Consider the following 19,152-nt stretch of genomic DNA (forward strand, 5'->3'; position numbering starts at 1 on the left):
TGGAACTCATTAAACAACGCTAACTGTGTATTATGAATCTGTATTATCAATTTTGCGAAAAAGCAATTGTAGACCATATAAAACAATAGGTCAGTTGAGTGAAACTCCAGTTTTACAGTATTGCAAATCACAAGTAGCCACACAGGGATGTCAGTTGTATACTTCCACAATACAGAGTAAGTAAGGAGACATTAGCTTTATTTAAGAAACCTTTCCCAGAAATTAATTGATTTTTTCTTTTATCACAGACAATTGGTTTTGGTTGTTTTTAATTAACGGACATGTTTCGCCACATGCCCGATATAAAAAAAAACCTTAAACAACTGTCTGTGATGAAAGAAAAATTCTACTAATCTATAAGTGTAGACAAAATTAACCCAATACAACTTTCCCAGAAATGTCTGTGTAAAGCTGCAAGAATTTTTAAATTAATGATTTTGTTACAATATACAGTGTATCAATGTTTATTTTTTCATATCAAGTGTACGCCCCTAAATTATATCTTTCTGACTCATTAATTTGACACATTTTCTTAATGTTTTTTAACTGACAATTTGTTCAAAGCAGTCAGTCACACTAAGAGTTCAATGATGCAAAGAAACACCTAAAGTCTCAAAGATTACCCAATCCTTAATTGCAAAACAAATAACAGCTGCCCTTCCCACTTCCCCAAAACTAATTTCAGCCTATTTTAGCAAGTTGCTTACGTAAACCTCCCTTGCTCTCACTGGCCTCTATCTATGACTCACAATAGAAGAAACCCCCCCGAGCAGAAGACCATGCGAAACTTAGGAGCAGAAAACACTGCAGACTGTGAGTGTGTGTATGTGTGGAGGCCTGTGGGAGAACTCATTCTATAGCCAATGACTCACTAAGGCATCATTGACAGGTGTGACGACTCGCTCAGTTTGCAAGGACCTGCACTTTCTATGCTCCTGAGCTCATATAAGGCGGTGGATTAATCTACACTTGGAAAAAGGACGGCTCAGTCCCAAAGCGTGAATGACGTCGACAGTGGTCTGAAAATTACAATCATAAAATCACCTATACAGAGAAATACGGTATGCAAGGAAAATAACCGTGAGTCCAGAAATATAAGTGTGCTGCACAACAGTATAACCTCAGTTTATTTTGCTTCCAGTCTCAGTCACTTTTATTCCCAAGCTCATTGGCTCCTGTCTAGTTTATCTTTCCTTTCCTCTATTCCTATTCTCATACAGCAGATTCCTGCCCCAGATCATTGTTGAATTTGGCCAGCGAAGATACAGCTGTAGACAAGGGGAAACAGGCAATGTGAACAAAAGTGTGGTGTTATTCAGGACAGGGTAAAGGGGTGTGAACCAGCACTGTAATAGCAAAGAAGGTGGAGAAGGCATGGTGATGAGATGTAACTGACAGAGTAGAGTACCGCAGGCGGATGGAGGGACAAAACCCTAACGAGAAGAACGCGTGACGGTTAAATTTAGAGCAGGAAGGCAAGGCTGGTAAAAAGGAACTGTCAATGAAGATTAAACAAAAAGAGAGTTATCAGGATGCTACACTGAAAAAAGTAAAATGTTGGCTTAATTTAATCATGCCAGCAATATGAAGCAATTATCAGAGAATCCCAAAATTTGAAAAATAAGGTCCTAATGAAACCTTTTTTTCAAATTTGTAAAAAGAAAAGTCAAAATGAATATGTGTAATAAGCGCTCAGATATCAATAACCTTTGCTAAATCCTGTTTGGTTTTTTTCATGGAACCTGCAGATGCATGCGTTGACTTGCATCCATCTTTTTTTTTTTTTCAAAAAGAAATGTCAAAATTCTGAATTAGTCTCAAAATCATGAAATTTTAGGTGTATCAAATGTGATACATTTGGCAATATAGGGTTAAAAATATTGGTTAATCAATCACACCTACATTGTAAACAAATTTATTGAGAAACAAATTAATTTATTAACCTTGTATTAGTATTATTAAAATTTTAGGTTTGATTGATTAGCCAATATTTTTTAAATGTTTACTTCTTTCAGTGGACTCTTCATATGGATATAGGTAATTCAGGCTGCAGCTATTGAATGTTGATCGTATCATAGTATGCATTACTGAAAAACAAAATGTGAATGTGAAGTGCAGGTATTATTGTTGAACAGTGATCCCTCGCTACTCCGCGGCTCAACTTTCGCGCCTTCAGTGCATTGCGGATTAAAAAAAAAAAAAAAGTTATTTAAAAGAGTTCTAAAAACTAGTGGTGCACAATAATACATTTTTCAGCCGATATCGATAACCGATAATTTCCTGCCCCTTCCACCCGATAACCGATAATGTCACTCCGATAATTCTATTCAAATAATTGTGTAAAATTTTTAAGTATACAAAGATCAAATGTTACTGTGCAAAAATGTAATTTAGTGCTATTTTTTTCCACATCAAATGTGAACAAGTAGTAAATTCCAACAACTAAACAATGGCAATGACGTTGTGTAATGGTAAGCTTTTGGCAACCATTACTTAGAGAGTAAACACCCAAGTTGCACAAAAATGCCTTTAAAAGTAAGCCATTCGTAACATATATCACATTACTACACTGCAAAAACACCTCCTTAAAACTAGCAGAATTGGACAAAACTGTTGATTGCGCACATTTGGAGGCTAAATCAAATATATAATTATCGGATTGCATTATCAGTTGAATTTCGTTTTATCTGGATTATCTGTGTGACGTCATAATTGCCATTATCGGCCGATAATTATCAGTGACCGATATTATCGTGCATCTCTACTAAAAACATAATAATGTACACTTTATTTACATCAACGTATTTATGCACACTTACACAGATCTGTGTATCATATGAGAGAGTGAGAGAATGTAGAGTACGTATTATTCATGAGTTATTTTATGAATGTTATTTATTTATACTTCATTCACATGTTTTAAGCTATTTTTTAAAGTTCTAATGATAACAAATCTATTTATAGGGTTTTGCAGTGGATCACAAAAGTGAGTACACTCCTCGCATTTCTGCAGATATTTAAGTATATCTTTTCATGGGACAACACTGACAAAATGACACTTTGACACAATGAAAAGCTGTCTGTGTGCAGCGGATATAAAAGAGTTATTTTATTTTCCGCTCAAAATAACTCAAAATATAGCCATTAATATCTAAACCCGTGGCAACAAAAGTGAGCACACCCCTTAGAAACTGCATCCCTAAATGTCCAAATTGAGTACTGCTTGTCATTTTCCCTCCAAAATGCCATGTGATGCATTAGTGTTACTAAGTCCAGGTGTGCATAGGGAGGGGTGTTCAAATTTGTAGAGCAGCTCTCACACTCTCTCATACTGGTCACTGAAAGTTCCAACATGGGACCACATGGTAAAGAACTCTCTGAAGATCTTAAAAGACGTATTGTTGCGCTACAAGAAGATGGCCAAGGCTAGAAGAAGATGGCCAACACCCTGAAAATGAGCTGCAGCACAGTGGTTAAGATCATCCAGCGTTTTGAAAGAGCAGGGTCCACTCGGAACGGGCCTCGGGTTGGTCGTCCAAAGAAGCTGAGCGCACGTGCTGAGCATCACATCCAAATGCTTTCTTTGAAAGATCGTCGCAGGAGTGCTGTCAGCATTGCTGCAGAGATTGAAGAGGTGGGGGGTCAGCCTGTTAGTGCTCAGACCATACGCCGCACTCTACATCAAATTGGTATGCATGGCTGTCACCCCAGGAGGAAGTCTCTTCTGAAGACAGTACACAAGAAAGCCCGCAAAGTTTGCTGAAGACATGTCAACAAACCACATGGATTACTGGAACCATGTCCTATGGTCTGATGAGACGAAGATTAATTTGTTTGGTTCCGATGGTCTCGAGCATGTGTGGCGGCGACCAGGTGAGGAGTACAAAGATAAGTGTGTCATGCATACAGTCAAGCATGGTGGTGGGAATGTCATGGTCTGGGGCTGCATGAGTGCTGCAGGTGTTGGAGAGTTAAATTCCATTGAGGGAAACATTAACTCCAACATGTACTGTGAAATACTGCTCCAGAGCATGATCCCCTCCCTCCAGAAACTGGGTCGCAGGGCAGTGTTCTAGCATGACAATTACCCCAAACACACCTCCAAGATGACCACTGCTTTACTGAAGAGGCTGAGGGTAAAGGTGATGGACTGGCCAAGCATGTCTCCAGACTTGAACCCAATAGAACATCTTTGGGGGATCCTCAAGCAGAAGGTGGAGGTGCGCAAAGTCTCAAATATCCGGCAGCTTTGCAACGTCATCATGGAGAAAAGGAAGAGCATTCCAGTGGCAACCTGTGAAGCTCTGGTCAACTCCATGCCCAGGAGAGTAAAGGCAGTTCTGGATAATAGTGGTGAACAGAATATTGACAGTTGACATGTTGTATGTTAATATTGACAACTTTCACTAAGGGGTGTACTCACTTTTGTTGCCAGGGGTTTAGATATTAATGGCTATATTTTGAGTTATTTTAAGGGGAAAATAAATTAAATCTATTATATAAGCTGCACACAGACTACTTTTCAAAGTGTCAAAGTGTCATTTTTTTCAGTGTTGTCCCATGAAAAGATATAAATATCTGCGGAAATCCAAGGGGTGTACTCACTTTTGTGATACGCAGTATATACACTTATTGATATTATATATACGCAAAAAATTAAAAATTGGAGGGGTGACACTACTATGCAATTTTTCATTTTACACGGTCGGTTCTTGTCCCCATTAACAGTGATAATTGAGGGATCACTGTTTGTTACATGACTGGGCATCTGGCTGTTAGGGCCTCTGCCCCTCCCCCCTGAGCCCTGGCCCACCTTGGGCATTTATGCGTGTTTTTATTCTGATCACAAGCTGGGCGTCAGACGGGTGGAGCGGCCACAGGTGATGGCAATGAAAATCAGCCCTCTTTAAAAGGAGTGGACGCCGCCACCTCGTTGTTCCTACGTCAGTTGTATCTAGCATTCCTTATTGAATTCTCTGATCACCGGCTCACGACAAGTTTGCTCTCGCCCTAGGTCCTGTTTTTGCACGCCCCTCGTCAGATTTTACGCCTGCCATCTTTCCGAGCTTCATCGCCTCAGGCCAATTCGACTACCCCGATCAGAAAGAATCACTACCTTGTTTTGGGATTCAATAAAGTACTGTATTTTAATTGCTACACCGTGCCTGTGTCTGCTCAAGGATCCTCTAACCGAACACTAGCATACTAGGTATGTAACAATCAATCGATCTAGATCGAGGTATCGATAGGTTAAGCACAATCGAATTGAAATCAATCAATACGCAAAACATCAATAAATAGCATAATCTTTTAGATAAGCCGTTTTATTAAAAGAAATGGTTTTGGTTATCTCTGCCTACAGCTGCCACTGGTCTTTCCCCTTTCCACTGCGTCCTGGGCTTCCAGCCTCCTACGTTCCCCAGCTGCGAGAGGGAGGTGCGGGTGCCATCTGGGCATGCCATGGTCAGGAGATGCCGGCGGGTGTGGGCGGCTGCTTCCAAGGTCTTGATGCGGGGGGTCGCCCGCATGAAGGCTGCAGTGGATCGTCGGCAGCGTCTCGCACCGGGATACAAACCAGAGCAGCGTGTATGGCTCTCCACCAAGGATCTACCATTGCGAGTAGATTCGAAAAAGCTTGCGCCAAGGTTTGTGGGACCCTTCCCCATTTCAAAGGTCATTAACCCTGTCTCTGTCCGCCTTCGCCTGACCAGGTCTCTCTGCGTTCACCCAACTTTCCACGTTAGCCGACTCAAGCCCACGTGTGAGAGCTCCTTGGTGCCGCCTGTCGCGCCCCCTCCACCGCCGAGGATGGTGGACGGCGGTCCGGTCTACACCGTCAGAAAGCTCTTGGCTGCCCGCAACCGCGGCAGTGGCCGTCAGTTCTTGGTGGACTGTGAGGGATATGGGCCTGAGGAGAGATCGTGGGTACCGGCCAGCTACATCGTGGACAAGACCCTCATCAAGGATTTTGACCGTGCTGCCTCTTCTCGGCACTAGGAGCCGGACCTAGTGGGGGGGGAGGGGGAGGGGGTACTGTTACAAGCCGCCGTCAGCGGAATTGATTTAGTCTTTCCATAACCTGTTTTATTTTGGTAGGTTACTTTATGTTCACTTAAGTCAGCTTTGTCTTCCTCCCCTAATCACCTGAGTGCCGACACCTGTTCCCATTAGCTGTACTCCTTAAATACTCCTCTTGTTTGTTGCCCTTTGCCAATGCGTTTTCAATGTTTTGGAGATTAGTAGGCCATCACGTCACCACCATCATTCAAGATAAGTTTTTGCCGAAGCCTGTTTTTACATTTCCTTTTGTGAATTAAATATTTTTTGGACATTGCAATCCTCTCTTCTCGCGCATTTGAGTTCAGCCGTGTGTGCCCCGCCGTGACAGGATTTCATTGAAATGTCCGAAATATTTTGGTGACAAAATTGTCAAAACCATAAAAGTTGCTTAGCATTTCTATTGCTTTGGGTGAAATGGAACTGCTTGTGTTAAACTGTATTACAGTATAACCAAATATCATATTGTTGTCCAAATCGATATAGTAGCACATTGTCAAGAAATGAGTGATTTCAACTTATTTTGTTTGTTAGTTACTGGAAGTCATTGACAGTGTAACATTAAAATCTTGTGTTGGTCATTTTAGATGAAATTTGGGAGACTTTCTCCAATATTTTGTTTCAGTGAGATTTTTTTCTAATATGGTATTTAACGAGGTCAAGGTAAATTGGCTCTTATGCTCCTTCACACCAAACTCAGTCAATCAAGCTAGGATCCATAATGCTTAAACAGGACTATTAGGGCCTAGCTCAACCCCTGGATAAATTTGTGACATGTTCCAAGACCTCTGTCTATACTGTGTGTTAAGCTCTACCATTTTCACTTGAGTACGCTTTTCATTCAAGTACACATGGGCAAGCAGCCAAACATAAACAACATCCCCATTGAGAAAAGGCTCTTAATAAACACGTTACTGTCTTTTTCCAACGAACTCCGGCAGGCATATGCCTGAAATGACTGAGTCTTAAAAGTGAGTACTGTATTAAAACTCAGACAGACGGCTGGTGGATCTCTTTAATGCTTTTTGTTGGAATCAGGTAAGCAGTGGAATGGAACAACTGCACCTTTTGGCAAAGGCAGTCCCAGTTGGAACTAATTCTTCGTCAAAGAGACGGTATTCTCACATTGGCTCCCTTTGTGGCAGTCCATGGGGGAAGATGGCAGATGTGTGCAGTCAGTCTTGGGTATTTTTATCATGTTTGCCCCTGGGGGGGTGAAAGGACACATCATTCTGTTCACTCAATTGCAGAGGGCTGTGCATGCTGAGGAGATGCCGTCACTCTTTTGTGCACAATATGGTCTTTATCCAGAACAGGAAGCGCTTACAGTCAATATGGAATAGTGAGGCAACGAAACACAGATTACGCGATCACATACTCGATCGCCTGACTCAGTAACACAGCAGGTGCTAATTGCTTAATCATCACCATATTGATGTAACGTCTACATTAATATACAGGACAGGAGGAGTCACTGTTGATTGTTAGAGTTAAATAAAATTGCGTCCGATCTCATTTGTTTTTACTATACATACATGGGTATACTCAATTACATTATTAAATGTATAGCCTTAACCGTATGATAATAACCCTGATATAAATGTACTTGATATTCTATTAATCAGTATTTAACTGCACGATCACATTTTCAGTAGACGTCCACTCAGCAGAACGGACCAGTAAGTCAAATGGTGCTGTCAGACAGCAAACGTGTCCTCATAAGTTGTCCTCTTAGTTATACGGAAACGTGCAGATGAGGAGGGAGAATGCATGGAAGATTTTGGAGATTTTTTTTTTTCCTCTGCCAGTGTACAGACAGGTTGGCAGCAAAATATTTCCTTCAATTTCAGAGTTTTTATAGACGCTCTTTGGGTTTTAAACTATACATATTATTTTTGCATTCACTGCCGTGGTACATCATTGCTAACATCAATTCATTGAGTGGCATTTTGACTTTTTATTTTAGGTTTACCTAGTTTACATTGTTAACCTCTGCTAGTAGGCAAAAACAATGTATATTAGACTGAGGTTATGTATTCAGTTCCATATGGCTGTTTGAATGTGAGATTTTTTGCTCCAAGATCTACTTTTCAAGGAGACAAAGTTCAGCAGTAATGTATGTTGCGAGCTATTAATGAAATGACCAAGTAAAAATGATCTACCCCTATAAAAGCCTGTCGCAATATGCAATAATTCCATTTATCGCACGGTAAATAAAAATGAATGCGGTAATTTTCCCGCTGCGATTTCATCACCACAAGTGCAGGTGCGCGCGCGTGCGGCAGACGTGCTGTTAAAAGTTTGGCTTCCTTGTTACCAACTACGCAAAATTCATCTTTGTTCCAGGTTCGGTCAGAGTCTGGCAAAAAATAGCGCTGGAGCCAATCCGTTCCCATTATATCCTATTGTTCAACGTATACCTACTGGCCGTGTCAGTGCTCCGGATTGACTGCGGACCATCTCCGGCGTGCCAGAGCCCGCCGGATGGTTTTGCCTATTTTCTATTTTTGCCGGAGACGCATCCGTCAAAATGGGCGGATTCAGGCCTGGAGTCAACAGCCCATTGTCTTATTCAAGGTTTACAGTTAACACCAGCGAACATGGAAGAAGAACGTTTCATCATGGAGGTGGAAAGTCACAAAGTGCTTTATGATGCAGGAGATCATTACTATAAGGACAGCATTGAAAAGGAAGCTGCAAGATGTCCTATTATGTGTGTTTTTCTGGCAATGATATCACAGACACGACGTGCTGACAGCTTTGTTTTTATTAACACGCGGCGCTAACAACACTTCCTTAACCTGTGGCACGTAACTGTAGCCTGCATTCAGGGTGCCTCGGAAAACATCCAATCAGAATATTAAACATGGAACGCCATAGCACAAGCTATGGGGGAGTTTTTATATGCAAGTCATGTAATTTAAAACAGTAATTAAATAGTGTCGAAAACTCATGGTAAAAGCAAAAAAAAAAAAAAAAAAAAAAAATTAATCGGGGAAAAAATGTTCAATCAAATCAAGTCCACCTCTCTCTGCTTCTCTGATGAGTACAGACTCCGTGTGTTTGTCGTTGTTTTGAATGCCACGTTACGACGGGACGGAGTTGGCGAACCGCAGCCGTACGCAGTCGGTATGTTTGCCTGTTTTTGACGTACTGCGAGGCACGCAGTCAACGCAGAGCCGTGCCGCACCCGGAACGAAGATGCGCCCGATGTATATAGGCCCTGTGTGTCTCTCACTGCCACGTCACATTGCGTGCGCTTCAGGGTGCCTCGGAAAACATCCAATCAGAATATTACACATGGAACGACATAGCAGAAGCTATGAGGGGTAAGTTTTCATTTGCCTAAATGCTTGTTATTAAGTGCAATTTTATTTTTTTCTTGAAAAAAAGACATTTATTCTGTGTTTCTGTGCGGTATTAATAGTGTTGTCTTTTAATTAAAAGAGGTCTTGTTTTTAGTTGTGATTTCTTAAAAAGTATTTTTGAATTTAAGAATGAACATTCATCATTTTTAAATGGGTGTACTTGATTTATCAATTTATACTGTATTCTCACTGTGTCATTGTAAATTGGTTTAAAAAAATTGGGCGGGGGGGCGCAATAATATCGCATATCGCAATAATTTATTAGATAAATTATCGCACACTAAAATTTGTTATCGTGACAGGCCTACCCCTATATATACATATATATATGTACTGTATATATACATATAGAATTTATTCAATATTCATTGATGTATGTGATACAGTATATACATTTGACTGGCTGCTCTGTGTATCAATCAAGTGATGGGATCGATGACATGCTTATTAGAGCTGGGAATCTTTGGGCACCTAACGATTCGATTACGATTACGATTCAGAGGCTCCGATTCGATTATAAAACGATTATTGATGCACCCCACTCCTTTTTTTTTTTTTTTTTTTTTAATTGTTCAAAAATCCTCTCAGGGTAAACCAAACTACTATTTCAGTATCAAGTTAACATATAGCAGTAAACAAATATACAAAAATAACAGTAAATAAAAAACTCCAGTCCCCATTCTATATCAGCAGCTTTAAACTACTTTCAATTAATTTAATGTTGTGAATCAACCGTTAAAGTTGTTAAAATTGCTCCTGTTATTCCATAATTTCTCTTTTGTCTACTTTCAACATGTAAAAGTTTTAAAACTATTTTAAAGATAGATTCAAGTCAATATTTTACCGATTTAGGAGTATTTTAGATAAAAAGTTAATTAGGTTCGCTTGGAAGGTTCGCAACAACAGCCTTGCTGGGAAGTGTACTGCTTTAAGATGGCGGCCGTTACTAACGCCCGCATCTAGTTTTTTGTAGATGTGCTGGTAACGATACCGAAGCTCTAATGCATCTAGTCCTATATAAATGATATCTACCGTAACATAATGTGGCTTGTAGCAGCTTTTCGGCAGCAGTTAAGTATGTTGTTGTTTTTTTTTTTTTTATCTCGTGGCATGAGTTGAGCTAGAGCCGTGAGTTGAGCATTGGCGTTACCCGAGGGGCCGGGTAATGAGAAGCATGATGTTTAGCTACTCTCGCTCCGTCCCTAATTGCGTACCGAAGACCGCGTGGTGCGCTGAGTGTGTCGTACTTCTATTTTACTTGGCATATTTCAATAATCGGAATTTGGATGTTTGTGAATCGTTCTCCAATCTTCCACGGCCGAATCGCGAATAATCTAAGAATCAGAAATTTTGCACACCTTTAATGCTTATGTCTGTTTTTTTTGTTTGTTTGTTTTTTTTGTTAATTCGATAAAATTGCATACAGCACCTACAAAAGGTCAGCAGCAATATTGGACAACAAAATATATTTAAGCCTTTTTTTGGCTTTTATAAAAAGAAAAAAATGCTGCGATTTAGCCACGATAGCGTTGCGATCGACTGTCAGATTGCAATTGACGTCACGTAATGAGCACCCCAGCACTGCAGCAATGGTTCTTTCTCATCAAGTACAGTGATAAAAACTCTTCATTTTGAAGGCATTGTGCCTGACAATGTCTAATTGGGAAGATCTGGGAATACAGTGAAACGCTAAATAAGAATAAAGTACGTAATTTTTGTCCTTCATGTTAATTCTTACTGTTTTATACTAGTCTGTTGAAACCTGGCATCTATTTATTTTGGTCCAGATATCATTCTGAGAAGTGAGGCGGCAAAAATACTCAAACATTGGAGTTGACTGCTCAAAAAAAGGTCACAGACTTGGTCCTCTAAAGCTGCAGCGTACGCACAGCAAGTAACACATGGAGCGGGGAAATGGGAGGGAGTGAAAGTGCGGTTATCTTGGTATGTGGGGTAGTGGGGGAGGTATGACCGTTAAGAATTCCACACCTTGGAATAACATGGGGATTGCCTCCATAATATTCCATTGGTTCTCATATTTATTTTACAGATTTCGTTTTCTAAACGCATCTAATAATTCTATTTATTTTAAGCTCAATAAATTCTGGAAAAAATAAACATGAGAGTAAATGATTGCACAGCTTGTTAGCAGAGCTGATACCCAACTAGCTCCAAAGCCTCTCGTTGAGCTTTTAAGACAGACCAAAGCTGGTTAAAGATGCCTCTCTCGTGGTGTCCCGCCACCTGGGGGAGGTGTAGAATTTGTTGCCTCCCACTTAGCAAGGTCACACTGTAAGGAGATGCTATGCAGAAACAATTGTGGTTTGCTTTTGATCCCCAACCCAAACGGATGTCCGGAACAAATTTCCTGAGCCCTATGACATCGTAATGTTGCACACAGAAATAAAAGGTCAACAGTGTTAAAATGCTATCCTGGAATAAACTGTTAGCTTTCTGATACTTTGCCAAAATTGGGGCTGCATAATTTACAAGCAGTAAACCCACTTATTCATAACGCATTCAACTGCTCCTCATTGCAATGGCCAGGACACTGAAAAAGCAAGCCAAGCATAAGTATTCAGTCAAATGTGAGTACAGCGCTGCATTAAAGCAAGCGATATGACACGCCTAATTCAAAACACTTGACTCAACATTCTCCATTAAAATGTATGGAAATGCTTTGTAAATCTAGACTCTTCAAATAACAAACAAAAATGTCATGTATAAACCAGTCATGTATAAACCTGACTTTTAAAATTTTTTTTATTTAGCTTTTTAAAAATATGTGATAACACAATTGAACATAATGTGAAGAATTTAAACAGTTTGTGCATCATAAAAATATATATTGTGTGTGACCTTTTTTACATTGTTTTGTTATTGCGACGTTGTTCTACACAGCGGATGAGAAATATACATATGTGAGCATTGAGATCGGTCTACATATGTCGCTGCCCAAAAATTGGTTGTGATATCCATTGTACAAAGCATTTTAACACTTGTTTGTTAGCATTAACCTCCAGATTTATGTGTATATTTCAAATAAAAATGTAATTCTCTGATTTTTCAAGTGGAGTGTGAATTATCTACAAACTTCTTTTTAATTTTTGTTGTTGTTGTAAAGATATGGCAAACTGTTGTTTGGTATAAAATTGAGTTCACAGCCGCTATAAGGTCCTTGTATCTCAAGTTTTTGCAAAAATGTCAAGGCAAAAAAATTGGCTGAATGACTGATTATATCTAGAAAAATCTATCTGTTCACTTGTATCTCAAGTAGGGCTGCAGCTATCGATTATTTTAGTAGTCGATTAATCGATGAAGTAGTTAGTTCCAATAATCGAGTAATCAAATATGGAACATGAAAAATTAAAATACCTGAGCTGAGCCTCAAACGGTATAAAAAATTAATAAATGAGGATCTATGTACAACAAAAGAACAATTGGCTAACTTACATAGCAAAAGTCCGCTAGCTTACATGCTATAAAATGCTAATTTTTTTTTTTTTTTTTACAATGCTCTTAACAAATGGTTCAGACACATATTCCCCCAACAACGACAAAATGTACTAAATTACGAATGCATTAAAAAAACATTAGTTCAAACAAAAACTTAGCTATGTTTGTCTTAACAGGGAGCAGCTGGATTCAGCCATGTGAAAAGAAAAAACACCAGAAGGCAGTGTATCCACCCAAATCAATAAAACGAATTGCAAACACTTTCAAAATAGACCATTACAACGCCACCCTAATTGAACGAATACTCGAAGCAGCAAAATTTAATTCAATTTTTTTTTCTAATCAAATACTCGAGTTAATCGATTAATTGTTGCAGCGCTAATCTCAAGGCACCTGACCTGACCTGCATCTGATTTACGTAGCCCTCCAAGAAATTTACAGTAATTATTTTTTGTGTTTCAACTGAAACAACATTCTTGGACATCAGCTCCCTAAAGAAAACCCATTAATTTTTGTTTGCTTTTTCCCCCTGTCATTGATGAACTCAAATACTACAATAGTCATTCCCATACCTGCACATTTCCTCATACACAGTAAGAATAAGTATGTTCAGGTGTTTAAAGAGTGGCCCCACATTCCCAGAGATGCACCACACATGACCATGCTAGACAGCTGCGAAATCAAGTGCAACCACCATATACTGTCAGGGACAGACACTACCCACATCAAAAGTCCTCAAACAGAGTAAAGCAAAAGTCTCACGCTGTTGCAGCTGGATGCAATAAAAGGCGTAATAAAAGTGAAGTGTTGTGTGGGGAACATTTGCCACTGGAAAATTAGTGATGCATTTGCATTACCGTAATTTCCCGAATATAAGGCGCACCCGTGTATAATGTGCACCCCAAATGTACTTGTAAAATCTAGCACCCTAATTTTAGAAGAAAACAGAGCTTGTGTACAGATACAGAGATGTCATTTTACTGACTGGTGAAACACAGCACAAGCATAGCACATTGGTAGTTCAAAACATTACCGTAAAGTGACAATATTTACGGTAATAATATGATTTGACAACTTCTCCAACTTACCAGAATCTAGGAGAAAACAAAACAGATGTGACTTTTCTTTTAAAGGCTGCTGTATAACTTGCTCGTTTCCTCATGATGAATAAATGTTTCTTCCATGGATTGATACGGTAAAATGAAAGTGAGAACGTAAGTCGTAAATCAGTGAGAGCTCATAGCTGTCAACTCGACAGTAACAAAAGGAACTATTGTTATTTGGGTTTGAGTTTCCCGAGGGACCGATATAGTTGACGGACACAGGAAGTGTGTGTCCTTACATTTGTTATGGTCCGAATTGCGGAGCTGCAATAAACGTCGACTCAAATGAGTTCAAGAAACTAAATTCTGTGCTTTATAAAGAGTGAAAAAAGCAGAATTTAACACAGACGAAATCATTCGGCCGATTAGAGTGAAGTATTACCGAAACAAAACGGTGACGTCACGTACCGTAATGGCCGGCAACGGGTCGCCGCATACCTTTCTTCAACACAACGTGGCCGTGTCAATGAAAAAAAATCGGTTTATATATATATATGTAATACATATATATTTCTGTCTCCATCCATGTACCCGTTTATAATGCGCACCATGAGTTTACAAGTTGATTTTGGGGAAAAAAGTGCGCGTTATATTCGGGAAATTACGGTAATGTAATTATGCAAAATACTTGTACACGGTACAGAGCTGTTAAAAGCCCCGGATTGTGCTTAATTCTAAGTCACGTAGGCTCAAGCTTTGCTGATATACTGATCATGATTTTTTTTTTGTTTTTCATTCAATGTTTTGACATTTTAAGATTGTGAGTTCTGGCAGGACAGTCTGAGAGAATCTATTGAACTACACTGCTGGTTTAAAAAGGCTCCAAGGTAAGCCATTAGTGTAGTCAAAGTACATGCAACTCAATCAAAAATGACAGCATGGTTTTTATTTGTCTGTCTTACACTTTACTCAAACGCCAACTTGGCCATGCGCAGACTGCAGAAGCAAGCTGTAAAACTTTAAGCTGCATTGGAAAAGAGATGAAGCTTTTTCGTCCTGCCAGTGGATCTGGGTGTGTTGTTATTCTTCTGAATTGAGTTCATCTGGCCAGTTCTGTCTCCTTGACATCCAGTAGCACATTAGCCCAGTTCCCTTCTCCCTCAAGGATATGTTCAAATATTCCTCAGAAGAGTACATGTGAATTCTCCACCATGTAGACACCAGACAAAACCGTGTGTGGATGTGTTGCAACTGCACTCAAACACAACATATTGAGCGTACCTGTTACAGTACTGTGAACCAAGCGCAGAGGCACGACTCCACTTGTTGCTCATTTAAGTGTGATGGCTATTTCCACTCTCTGTGTTGTTATGCAGTTTCAATTTCCTGGGTTATTATTCAGGGCCAATTTGGTTCCCCATTCACTCCAATGAAACCCAAGAAGCTGTGTGTTTAAATGAAGACGTGTGAGAGATGTGACAAAGAAGACGCAAACCCAAAGCCCTCATTATACTCTCAACTAATATTCTTTCCAATTGTTACCTTTTAGCTATTACTTTTAAAACATTTAACAATAGTCTATTGTCGATTTCATTCATAAACACATACATGTCTTAACTGTGTGTAGGCTGTGCTCGGTTTCACTTCTGGGATTGGTAAACAAGTATATTTCAACAAGCACCGGCATGACTAATGTGTAAGCCAACACCCTTCTTAAACTGATACACTACAATAGACCAGGATGAGGAAAAACTTACTGCTGGTGCTATAGATATTAATAAACTTTTGCCATAAAAACAAAATGGCATGTACATTCATGCAATATTCTCCTCTAGCTCTTGTCATTAAAATGGTTTAGACGTCGACTGCCGTCATTGGCTTAGAAAAATTACTCATTTGGCATTTAAACACTCATTCACGGCCGGCCCCCTAAATTTAAATAGATTTTATAGGACTTATACCATTTTCAATGTTGATGATTGTGTATGTGTATTAATTGATTATCTGTTGCGTTTAATTAACTGATCAATGATCTCTTAAAGCAATGAAGTGCACTAATAGGCTACAACTAGCATAGGTAATGCTAGTTAAATCTTAATTATTTTTTTTATAACAATAAAAGTAGTCAACAATCTGAGAAAAAAAAATTATTTGATGAACAAAAAAGTCGCAAATGCACTTTGAGGTCACTTAAACACAAATACAAAAGAATGCTAAAACAACCCATTGTTAAGTGACGTCATTCCCTCACAAGAGTAAACTACTGAAAGGCACACACACAAACAACACTACAGTTTGGATGTGTGGCTTTTAGTCGAATTACACTTTATGAAGTAAGTCTACTAATTCTCTTCTATTATCATCATTTTTTATAATAATTAAAATTACTTTATCAAGGGAATTATCAAAAATGTGTCTGTCGTAACGGATTATTGGCATTTAACTTTCCCTTTTAAATTAACTTAAAAATTTATTTGATATACGAATAAACTGTGTTCCAAGTTTTAAATGACACCTCTTAAGTCAGTGTGCCACTTTATTAAATATATATATTTATACAGTATTCATATACATGTATAGTAAAACAAAATCGGCAAATTCATATCAGTTGTACATCTTTATCCTCAAACTCTACTGCCAACCCCCAAAACATTTCATTTGTTTCCTCAGGAATGTTATGTTTACATTATTCCAATTTATGGAGGCCCTTTCATCTTCCAGCATCACCAATTCCTAACCAAATATAGTCACTCACACACTGCAATTTTACCCACAGCAACCCCCCCAAATTAAAATCACTCATGAGTATATGGTAAAATGTTACAATGGCGATAAACAGATATGAACTACAGTAACATTACTATTGGCACGATGCTTCACCACAGTATATCACTGCGCAAAGTGACGCCGCACCGCAGTGCCTTCACAATACTGTAAATATTTGACGTACCTGCTGGTTCCGCGGCTCGTCTGCGGCACGACGCCGTTTAGGATGTGTTATCTGGGGGGGGCAATGTCCATAATCCGCCGAGGATTCCTGGAGAAATACGAAACAGAGTGAACGCTCGATCAGCTCTGTGCTGCTCGGTAGCCTCCGGTGAGCTCATGAAGAGGCTTGACTGAAGTCAGCGAGAGGGATACGGCCCCCTCCCTCCGACCGACCGCCGCATCTCTCTCCATATGTTCGGTGTTCAACCCCCACCCCCGGGCAGGAGAACGCGATTGCTCACCAAGGAACCCGCAGCCAACCACGGACAGAGTGAGATCGGCGATCACATCGTGACGTCACACACTGATATCCTCGCGTGGTACCTTGACTTACATATTTAATTTGTTACGTGACCATGCTCGGAATTCAAATTACTTACACCGAATCAAGTGAAATGCTATTCACACTTTCAGCCATAACATTTTGGGAGAGAGGAGGTCCTGAAACATTTTACGCTGTAGACCCTACCCACCGACGTCACAAAACCACGTGCTCGCTGTATGGTTCCGCCCACTTGTCCGTCATTTTGTCTCTGGATTAGCATTGGTTTCAATTGATCGAGGAATTTAAAATGCATTTCATGGAAGACCCGGTGCTTTCTGATGCCGTAAACTCACTGGATGTTTTGCATAAAAGGCGTTATGTGGAAAAGCTTCGTTCTATACAGTCGCCAGATCCATATTTGATGCCCAAATCGATGTTTTTCGAGCCACTGTCTTCGCCCTGTCTGCCTGACATCTGCTACGCTGATATTTACAATTATCTTGTCCTCACAAAATCAGCCTATTCTCACGAAAATTTGAAAAACTTCAAGAGCTTGGAGGCTTATGAATACTTCGTTGCTGGTTGGGTGAAACAGGTCCTCGTCCACGAAAATTCGGCAGGAATCTATCTTGTGCTTGGAAAGGTGAGTTACGAAATTTTCAATTCAAAATCTTTTGTTATTGCTAACATCCACTGTCAAGTCTAATGTATTTCATGTCGTTTGTCAATGGAGTTAAGGCTTTTAATGTTTATATGGTTTAGCGATAGCACTCTCACTACATACATACGTGTATGTTGTCGGCGATTAGCCTAGCAATGATCTTAATTGTGGTTATTTGTCAGCCCCGTAGACGAGGCCAGTTTCTTTCACTTGTTACCAGCTAAATATTATTCAAAAAATAACACAAACAAACATCTTGAATTTGAAACTATATCGTACTACGTCGTATGTTGTCGGCGATTAGCCTCGCAATGATCTTAATTGTGGTTATTTGTCAGCCCCGTAGACGAGGCCAGTTTCTTTCACTTGGTACCAGCTAAATATTATTCAAAAAATAACGATGGTGGAAGAAAGGGAAGTCACAAACATCTTGAATTTGAAACTATGTCGTACTACGTCGTATGTTGTCGGCGATTAGCCTCGCAATGATCTTAATTGTGGTTATTTGTCAGCCCAAAACCCTCTAAGTATATCTTAAATGCATCTTACCGGATATAAAATGACTACTACATAGTCTGTGGTGATTTTTTGGTGCCCAGTTTTCACGTCGAATTGCAGCCGTCCATTTTGCTCTTCTCTTTGGATCCCTCGGAATACGGTAAAACTTCAAGTCTCTCCTTCCATCTTCTCTGTTAGTGCAACCAACAGCCACACACGCCTTCACCATTTTGATTATTAATGTTAAGGAGCAGAAAAACACGCCGTAAATAGGAGAAATGTACGTAGCCGTAACAGGTTAACACTATGTTTTGACGGACAAGTGGGCGGTACCATTCAGGAGAGCGGAGTTGTGACGTCACGTGGGTAGGGTCTATATACGTAAAGCTTAAATACACCTGAATGTTTTCAGGGGGAAAATACACTTTTCCACTTTTTTGCAATGTGGTTGAATTAGAAGATGATATTGGCATTTCGGATGCATTAGTTGCTAAGATCTATAGTACATTCATTGCAGAATTTGACTTTTGTCAGTTTTTCATATATATACAGTGTATCACAAAAGTGAGTACACTCCTCGCATTTCTGCAGATATTTAAGTATATCTTTTCATGGGACAACACTGAAAAAATGACTCTTTGACACAATGAAAAGTAGTCTGTGCAGCTTTTATAACAGAGTTAATTTATTTTCCCCTTGAAATAACTCAAAATATAGCCATTAATATCTAACTCCCTGGCAACAAAAGTGAGTACACCCCTATTAAAAAACGTAGATCCCTAAATGCCCAAATTGAGTACTGCTTGTCATTTTCCC

General features: G+C 39.5%; 1 protein-coding gene across 2 annotated transcripts in view; it reads right to left on the reverse strand.

Moving 5' to 3' along the window:
• LOC130909360 (proline-rich transmembrane protein 3) overlaps nucleotides 1–17,327 on the reverse strand; it is a 31,658-nt gene extending 14,331 nt beyond the window's left edge. The window contains exons 1-2 of one of the 2 annotated variants that reach the window (XM_057825728.1): nucleotides 17,155–17,327; nucleotides 16,875–16,961 (exon numbers count right to left, since the gene is read on the reverse strand). The gene's annotated coding sequence lies outside the window, so the exon portion shown is untranslated. Of the gene's footprint in view, nucleotides 1–16,874; nucleotides 17,111–17,154 lie in introns of those variants that run through there. The other variant, XM_057825719.1, reaches the window with a different exon arrangement.
• Between the last annotated feature and the right edge of the window lie 1,825 nt (nucleotides 17,328–19,152).

This window comes from Corythoichthys intestinalis, chromosome 2 (assembly GCF_030265065.1).
Source record: "Corythoichthys intestinalis isolate RoL2023-P3 chromosome 2, ASM3026506v1, whole genome shotgun sequence".
Classification (NCBI taxonomy): Eukaryota; Metazoa; Chordata; class Actinopteri; order Syngnathiformes; family Syngnathidae; genus Corythoichthys; species Corythoichthys intestinalis.